Source organism: Fringilla coelebs (genome assembly GCF_963513975.1).
Source record: "Fringilla coelebs genome assembly, chromosome: 1".
In the NCBI taxonomy this organism is placed as follows: Eukaryota; Metazoa; Chordata; class Aves; order Passeriformes; family Fringillidae; genus Fringilla; species Fringilla coelebs.
In genome coordinates, this window is record NC_140028.1 from 104612672 (window position 1) to 104621381 (window position 8710).

Sequence of the window (8710 nt, forward strand, 5' to 3'; positions counted from 1 at the left end):
GCTGAAGGGCACCCAGTGGTTAAGGAAGTCTTGAAACTGCTGAGAAGGACTTGGAGGTGCTGGTGGATGAGAGGCTGGACAGGAGCTGGCGGCACTGATAGCACGGAAAGCCAAATTTATCCTTGGCTGCATCAAAAGCAGCATGGCCGGCTTTGCCACCTGCATCCAGCTCTGGGGTCCCCAGCCTAGAAGGAGCTTTGGCCTGTTGGAATGAGTCTGGAGTTGGGTTACCAAGAGTATTACAGGGGTGGAGAGCTCTCTCCTGTGAGGAGAGGCTGAGGGGATTTGGTTTGTTCTGCCTGGAAAAAAAAAAAATGTCTAAGGGGTGACCTAATTGCAGCCTTTCTGCACCTGAAGGGAGCCTGCAGGAAAGATGAAGAGGGACTTTTTACAAGGGCAGGTAGGGACAGGACAAGGGAGAATGGATTCAAACTGAGAGTAGGTTTAGATAGCATATTAAAATATAGACTGGGGGGTTAAAAGTAGACCTTTGAGGTCCTTTTCAGTTCAAGCCATGTTATGAATCTAATAAAATCTGCTCATTAATAAGGTGAGGCCTTTCAAAGACCTTTTCAACTTTGAGACAAATATGCAGAAGACTGAAGTAAAGCCCTCCTATTCTTATTTTGCATTGCTAGTATGCACCCTAATTGATAGCACAGCAACCCCTGAGGTGAACTCCTCCCCTTCTGCATGTTTGTTAAGCTCAGCTATGTCAATGAAACAGTGGTGACCCACATGAGCTGAGGATGTGGCCTCTGGAGTTCAGAGGAGCTACTGTAGAGTATCAGGCTGAAAAGTAATTTCTGAAGGATTTTCAGTTAAGCTAATGCCTAAAGCAAATAAAGAGAAGGTTTCTTTATGGGTTTAAGTGCTTTTCTTTGAGGTACTCAATAAGCAGTGTGTGTCTTGAGATAAACAGAAATGTACAAATATGATAGGTCAGTGTTTACCAATTCCATTTTCTGTTTATAGCAGAGTAGACATATTGCCTATGCTAATCTATGAGTTTGGCTGATGGGATCCAGAGAGGAGGAAAATATTTTAATAGAAGTAAAGTATTATTTATTTACTACTAAATACTAAAAGTATTTATTACAAATCTCAAGTTTATTGAAGAGTGATGCAAAGTTTTTGGGATGTTAACCGTATCTCCACAAAGCATGAAATAAAGCCAGAAAAAAAATAAGGTAGTTTTCAATATTCTTTTTCAGATCAGCTAAAACACTAAAACACCAGATTTTATTTCCAAGAAGAAAGGATACAGAAAGACTAATGGCTTCTTTCATCAAGCATGGTTAAATTTAGGACATCTATTTGAATAAAATATATTTGAAATAGTGGCTGGTTATTTCTTTTCTTTGTTGTTGTGTTTGGATGTCTTCTTTTTCTGCTCATAAGCATATTTGCTTTTGTTGCGATACAGAAAACCTACTGACTGTTGAAGCTAGGGATGACATTTTTAGTTTAATCCACAGTTTTAACTGCAGCTAGCCACTTAGGTCTGGATTTGGATCCCAAACTCCATGATTACTTCCAGAGCTTTTTTTCCAATTAATATTTACAAGTGTTCTATAGTTTAGCAAATGTAGTAAGTATAATGTAAAGAATGGGTTATATTTTTGCAGAGTCTCTTGGCATGTTAGGATGTCTGTCCTGTTTGTTATCATTGGAGCAATTAAGAAGGTTATTCTGGCAATGAGTTAATTTATCTGGAATGTAAAATTATCTTTTTTTTTTTCAATTTCAGAGGAAGGAACTAGGCTTTATACCGGTAATCTCAAAAAACATGTCTGAGCTGCCGATCCCAAGGTGTGCTGTGATTGTATGGGGTGGTTTAATTGGATATGTGGATCTGAGTTCACTGTTTACATGCACACAGCTATTTGGAAAGGGAGCTTGTTAATGAAAGTAGAAGAAAAACTTGAAGGAAAAAGCACATTTAGCATTTAACTAGCAAAAGATTTGCTTTCTTCATTAAAGTCATTATAACTGAGCTCAAGAATTGCACATGCACAAGGGAATTACTTGAATTAAGTTAATAAAGTTGTACTTTATTAGGTGTGAGGGGCCTGATTATTTCATTAGTAGTGCGATGCAGCCTGAGTTTAGATCTGGGGACTGGAGCAAGCAGGTTATGAGGACAAAGCTGTGAAGCTCCTGTCCTGTGCACCTCTTCACCTGGGTAAGAGGAAGGCTTTTGTTTCCATTTTATGAAATGGGACAAAATAAATTGGTGCTGTGCTGGCTAAGCCAGTAATCAATAGAGTTTGTTCTTAGGAAATTTAGAGGAAAGCCATTCAATTACTTGGTAGAAACTCAATGTGTCTCTCAGCTGTCTCTGAACATGTCAGGCCTGGGGAATATACAGCAGGGTTTGAGAGTTATTGCATGTTCTTTTAGGTGCAATTGGCTTTTGGTTGTTTTTTTCTTTTTTTATTCAGCTCTTGAAACAAGAGTCAAAAAATAGTATTATCTATATCGTGGCAGAGCACAATGGATGCTGGTATTAAGCTGCTTTCAAGCATAGAGTATTATCTATAAGGTGAGATGCTAAAGAGTACTTGTTATATAAGTATCTTGCTAAAAGATCAGGTGAATGTTCTTTTTGGTCTGGGAAACGCTCTTAAAATTTTGCCACTTTGGGTTAAAATAGATGTGATCAGTTTGAAGCCTGGTAAACTTCAGTATCACACAACAGTGACGAAATTACCTGAAGTGTTGTTGAGTCTGAATGATCAAATTGGAGTTCTCCAAACTCTCTTCGTGAAAAATATTGAGAACAGACATGTAAGTGGTGCTTCCCAGCTCAGTGACAATAGTAAAGGAGTCCAAAGACATGCAAAGTAGGATTATTAATAATTAATAACAAAGTTAACAGTTTTTGGGGTGTTTTTTGAATCACAGATAACATGAGAATGTTATGGGCAGTAATGTACTTTGCATAATGGGCCCCACTTCAGAGGGTACCTTAGTATCATCCTGATCTTAAACAAGTGCCTCTGCTGCCATTTGTCACTAAGCATGGAACCCACCCTGAGCTGAGCAGATGAATGTGGGCAGAGCACTGCTCTTGTCTGCTGGGGGCTGAGTTGTGCTATCAAACGTTCTATCGGCTTTCCGTCAGATTCATGCTTCTTGAACCACTTTTTAAAGCACGTGAGTTAGAGAGGATCTTTCCAGCTGTGTTCACAAGATCAATAAAATGGAAGAATGTGTAATTTTATTACTACCAATATATTTTAATTTGGCAATTAGTTTTCCTAGTGAGGACAAAATCTGCTTGCTGCAAAATCCGTTTTCACTACAAAATCATCACATTATAAAACGTATTGCTCATGGTGAACATGATGGGTGTTTTGCCACAGCTTTGACCCTGTGTTCACCACTGAATGCACAAAAATGGTTTAGCCTGATGAGTTAAGGAGCCAGCTAAGAAGTTACCTTATTAAGCAGACTGTCTATTCTATAATACACCATTCTTTACCAAATACTCACATCTGTAGGCCAGCAAAGAGTTAATAATCAATTGCTACTTAATGAACCTATAACCACCTTATTAAATCTGCATTGAATGTGTAGTTAAGTGTACTCAGAGTATTTTAATTTAAATGTTACCATAAAATCTGCAAGTGGAATTAGTGTAGTGCTTTTGAGATTACATTAGCTGCAAAACAGGAGGTGGATGGTTATTGTTAATTAAACCATACAGGCAACATTCAGTAGAGTTGTAACAGAGTGTAGGATGCATCTATTTGTTTAACATATTACAGTTTCAAGACTCTTTGCTCTTTGTCTTTCAACTCCTCACTCCCCCCCCGCTCCTCTGGCCACCATCCTTTTAAAATAACCAGTGGAAGTTTTTGGACTGATTTTATTATTCTGAAAGACTCATGAAATGTTGAAGTGAACCTCTCTGTTGCCCCTGGAACGGGCTTGACATTAATACACTCCCATAGAGGGAAGGAACAATATTATTTCATTATGAGTTTGTTTATTAAAGTATTTTATGACAATTTTTTTTTTCCATCTAAGTAGTCTCTGAGGAAAACTCTAGATTTGATTTCCTCTAATGAAAGTGTCCCTCTTATAACATATTCATGACCACATGAGTCATGACATCCTATATTTTTTGCACTTCTGTGCTTAGGTCAGATACTGCAAAAAAGCCACCTTACTCCCCAGTCATTGTCCTTTCTTTTCCTTCTTTTTATATGTCTACGTGTGCAGGACGTGAGACTGAGAATAAAAAATTCCTGTGGTATTTCTTTGTTTGAGGGGAATTTCTATCAGACTCAGTGTTTAATCTGTGCCATAGTTCCTCTGCCTTTAGAAGGAACAAATTTTTTCCTCTCTGTGATTAGCCTCAGTGTGACACTCCCTTCTTAATCTTGTTTTCAATACCAGCTGGGCACTCAGAAAAGGAATAGTGCTGCATACCTGTCCTCTTTTAGCTGATATATTAAATTATTTGTGCTAAAGTCTTTGGAAGTTTTCCAGACCTGCCTCTCTGGTTGTTGCCTCTGCTGACTGTCACAGGATAGGTGTCCCTGTGCTGTGTCACCTTTTTTTTTTTGTCTAAAAGGAAGAGTCTTGCCCAAAAAACCTTTAGTTAAATCATAAACTCTGGTAGAGATAAGGTTCTGCAAGTTTTACATCTTGTTCCTGTGGTCTTCTAGAGTGGTTACCTGGTCTTTAGTGTCTCCCCTTGCCCCCCCAGCCCTGACACTTTTGTAATACCTTGCTAAAACTCCCTTGTTGGTAGTTCCTGCTTTGACCTTTCTCCTAGTTGAGGAATACACTGGATGCAGACAGCCAGGTGTACAAGCTGCAGACTGAGCTGCTGTCTCTTTGCACAATGAAGGGGGACCTGTGTCACCAGCCAGGAGACGTGACAGCAGCTCCAGAGACATGGCAGGTGCTGCTGACTCAGCAGGAAGACCCTAGACTTTGCATGGATGAACAGCTTGAGCTGTTACTGTGTTATTATACCATGAATAAATTGCTTTATGGATCCAGAGGTTTTAGGCTTTGGTGTGGGAAGCCTGGGGTCAAGTCAGTAAGGAAGCCTGGTCTGACTGTGTGAGAGTGGGGTGTGTAGGGAGTAGGTGGGACACCCATCAGCTCACTGGAGCCGCCCACTGCAAAGGAGCTTCAGTTTTCTCATTGAAAGTATCTGGTAGTGGGAGTGTGAGTTTCAGAGTGCCTCCTAAATGGTCAGACAGGGAAGTTTCCTTAACATTACTTATATGTGAATGCTTCATCAAAAGACTTACCACAGCATCATAGAATGGTTTGGGTTGAAAGTGACCTTGGAGGTCATGAGGTTTCAACCCTACTACTGTGGGCAAGGGCACTCCTATGCTGCTGCTATATATTATCTGTCATGAATTGCTCCTTGTCCCCCAGGTTATTTTACCACAGACTGTTCCTTGCCTATTTCTTGTACAGATATCCCTGGCAAACAGATCAGGACAGTGCTCATTCCCTTTTATTGCTTTCTGAAGAACAAAACCTGCCTAAATAACAGTATTTGCAATAGGAGTTTTTGTGCTCCTATCCACTGTGGAAGTTTAATTTAGACCCTCTGCATCTTTCAAAATTGTTTTCACTTTTCTGTGAAGGGCCACACACCTTCTAGGCACCAGAAGAATATGATACAATAATAATGAACATGAGACTTTGTTTCAGCTGTTGAATGGGTCTTTTTACCCCCAGCTATACAAACCACGTGGTTACTCTTCATTTTCAAAAAAGCCAGTGAATCAACTCTTCAAAGCAAACCCATTGTACAGTGTGAAGTGTTTTTTCCTAAACACTCTGAAGACTACATTACAGTTTGACTCATTGCTTGCTTTATTTTGGTCACAAAAATCCAATTCTAGGTCTTTTTCTTCTGCTTGCTGAAGGTCATAGCCTGGAAACCTGAGAGTTAAGTCAAGTGCTTGACCCCTGTGAAGTCAACTGGACCTCATGCATTATTTGGTAATCCTTTCCATTCATCCTCACTGTGCAGTAGTGCATGCGTGTACAGACCACAAGCAAGGATTTGCAAAATGGAGCCCTTGCTTTGTAATTGAAAACCATTGTTGAAGAAACAATGATTCAGTAACATTTTCTGAGGCTGGCCTAATGTCTCTCTCCAGAGACCATGGTGAGCACAGTGGTAAATTGATTTAAAAAAAGTACAGCATTTCTAACTCTTTATGCAAGACTGACTATGGTTTCAGGCTTCTACTTAATAGCTTTGGATAATGCAGGATGTCAAGCATTGATGTGAAGTGTATGTGTGCAGGAGCACATTGTATTATCATCTTATTTCTTCAGATTTTTCCTACTGTAAAAGAAAAAAATCAATAGTAAGATGAATGAGCATATTTAAATGAAGAAATAAGTGGTAGTTGTTTGATTCCCTGTTGTACACAATGGTGATATATGTTTGGAAGCAGCCGCCCTTTTTACATCTCTTGAGGGAGTTTTTCTTTCCATTTTCACCTTTCTACTGGGCTGGTCAAAAAGGAAGATGAACAAGCACAGAGAAAACCAAGGAGGTCTAATAGGGGTGGGCAGGTGGAAGAGCTTTCCTTAGCTACATATGAAAAATAAAGAAAACCTTTCCTTTCTTGAACTAACAGAACTTAAACATTGATTCAAAGACACATGCATGCTCATGTGTCCTTTAATCTCAAAATAAAAACCCACCCCAATGTACTCTGATGGAGTAAGATTTGCTGGAGATTAAACTAGCAAGTATTGTGAAGGCTGAAAAAAATTTCCCCAGGACTTCTGTACCAAAATAAAAATTAAGGAAAGCGTGAACCTGCTACTCCATGGACCAAGACACATAATGACAAAAGACAGGGAAACAATGCTCAGTCCTTGACTTGATTTTTTTGTTTTCATTTCCATGTTCTGTCCACTGGCCATCAAGTTCCTGGTTTTATTAGCAGGGCCTAAGTGAAGCCTTATCCACACTACAAGAAGGTAAAGTAAGGAGTAATTGACTGTAAGCAAGTCTGTGGGACCAGGTAAAATGCATTTTGGGTGCTCACCAATATAATTTTAAGGCCACTGTCTAACACATTTAAAAGATGATGGCAACTAAGAAGGGTCTATTAAAAAAAAACAAAACAACAAAAAAAACAGGCATCGCACTCATCTTCAAGAAGGGGAAGAGGCAGGAAACTAAAGGCAAATCAGCTTTTCCTTAGTCCTGTGGCGGTCATGGAGCAAATCCTTATTGGCAGCCAATTCCAGCTGTATGAAAGGGGGAAACCTGACCGAGGATGGGAAGAATGGATTTATAATTACAAATTATGCAGGAGCAAACTGACAACCTTCTGTGATGAAGGAACGCTCTGCAGATAAGAGATCCATGGATGCAGTGCATACCTTGATTTTAGGTGGTCTTTTAGTATGGTCTGCTAATCTCCAAACAGCCAAACTGATGATATGTAGAGTAGATAAACTGATAATAAGGTGGCTGGAAAATTGGCTGAACTATCAGCAGCAACGCAAAGCCCCAGCTGGCAGCTTGTTGCCAGTGCTGTCCCTCAAAGACCAGTATTGGGGCCAATGTTATTGAGTGTTTTTATTAATTTGCTGGGTGATGGGAGAGAGTGGACCCCCATCAGGTTTGGGGAGAATACTAGATTGGTGAGAGCAGTCAGTATTTTGGCAGGGAGAGTTGCTCTTCAGGGGGAAATGGACAGGTTGGAGAAATGAGATGATAGAAGCCCAGTGAATTTCAAAGCAACAAAATCCTGACCTGAGACAAAATAATCCCATGGTACAGCAGAGGCTGTGAGCCAGCTGCGACAGCAAGAAGGTTTGAAGAAAAATGTGTTTGTGGTGGGAGAGTTGAACAAGAGCCAGCAGTGCATCCCTTGCAGTCAACAAGGGATACGGCACATAACAGGCTGCACTGGCAAGGGTGCAGCCAGCAACTCTGGAGAAGGAGATTCTGCTCAGTACAGGTGCAAGTTAGGTACCCTAACCCCTCATTCACAAGGACTAGCTGAGTCAATTTAGCTATCAACATAGACCAGTGTAGTTCAAAATCACAAGCTGTATAAACAAACATACAATACAAACAAACAAATATAAACACATTTTTGGGTGCTTAAGTTTTTTGTCCAATTTACCCAACAGCTGGTACAGCAAAATAGTTTACTGCTCTTTACAAATCTGACTGCTTTGAATAATTACAGAGAAGATGGGTCAGTTATCAGCTTGCATTGAAAATGTTTTAGTTCCATTAACTTTGTGAGGTTAAAGCAGCGCATTCCAGCTGCAGATCTTTGACCACCACATATGTTAAATGTGCCAGTCATGAGGCTGGGCTTGCTCCTCCCATGTGGCAAACTTCAGTTCAGGCAGAGGATGAGTGACAAAGCTAGGAGGGTGAGGACATCTGTCATGTTTAGTGCTTGCTATTAGAAGAAAAACACAACCTGTCAGGGGGGTAAGAAGAATGAATGAGTTCAACCCTGACAGGAATTGGTGGGCAGGTGATGGCATCTTTTTGCATTATGTGACAGAGGTCATTTTTAATAGCTTGCAAATCAGCCCATGGCAGTTTTCTCTGATATGCCAGGGCAACATGCAAGACACTGATATGTACTTTTCTCTTCTTTAGAGTTATTTAGAAAGTAAGTTGATGCACTCCTTTTTCTCTCCTTTCTTTTCTTAGATAGATATACATGGCCTG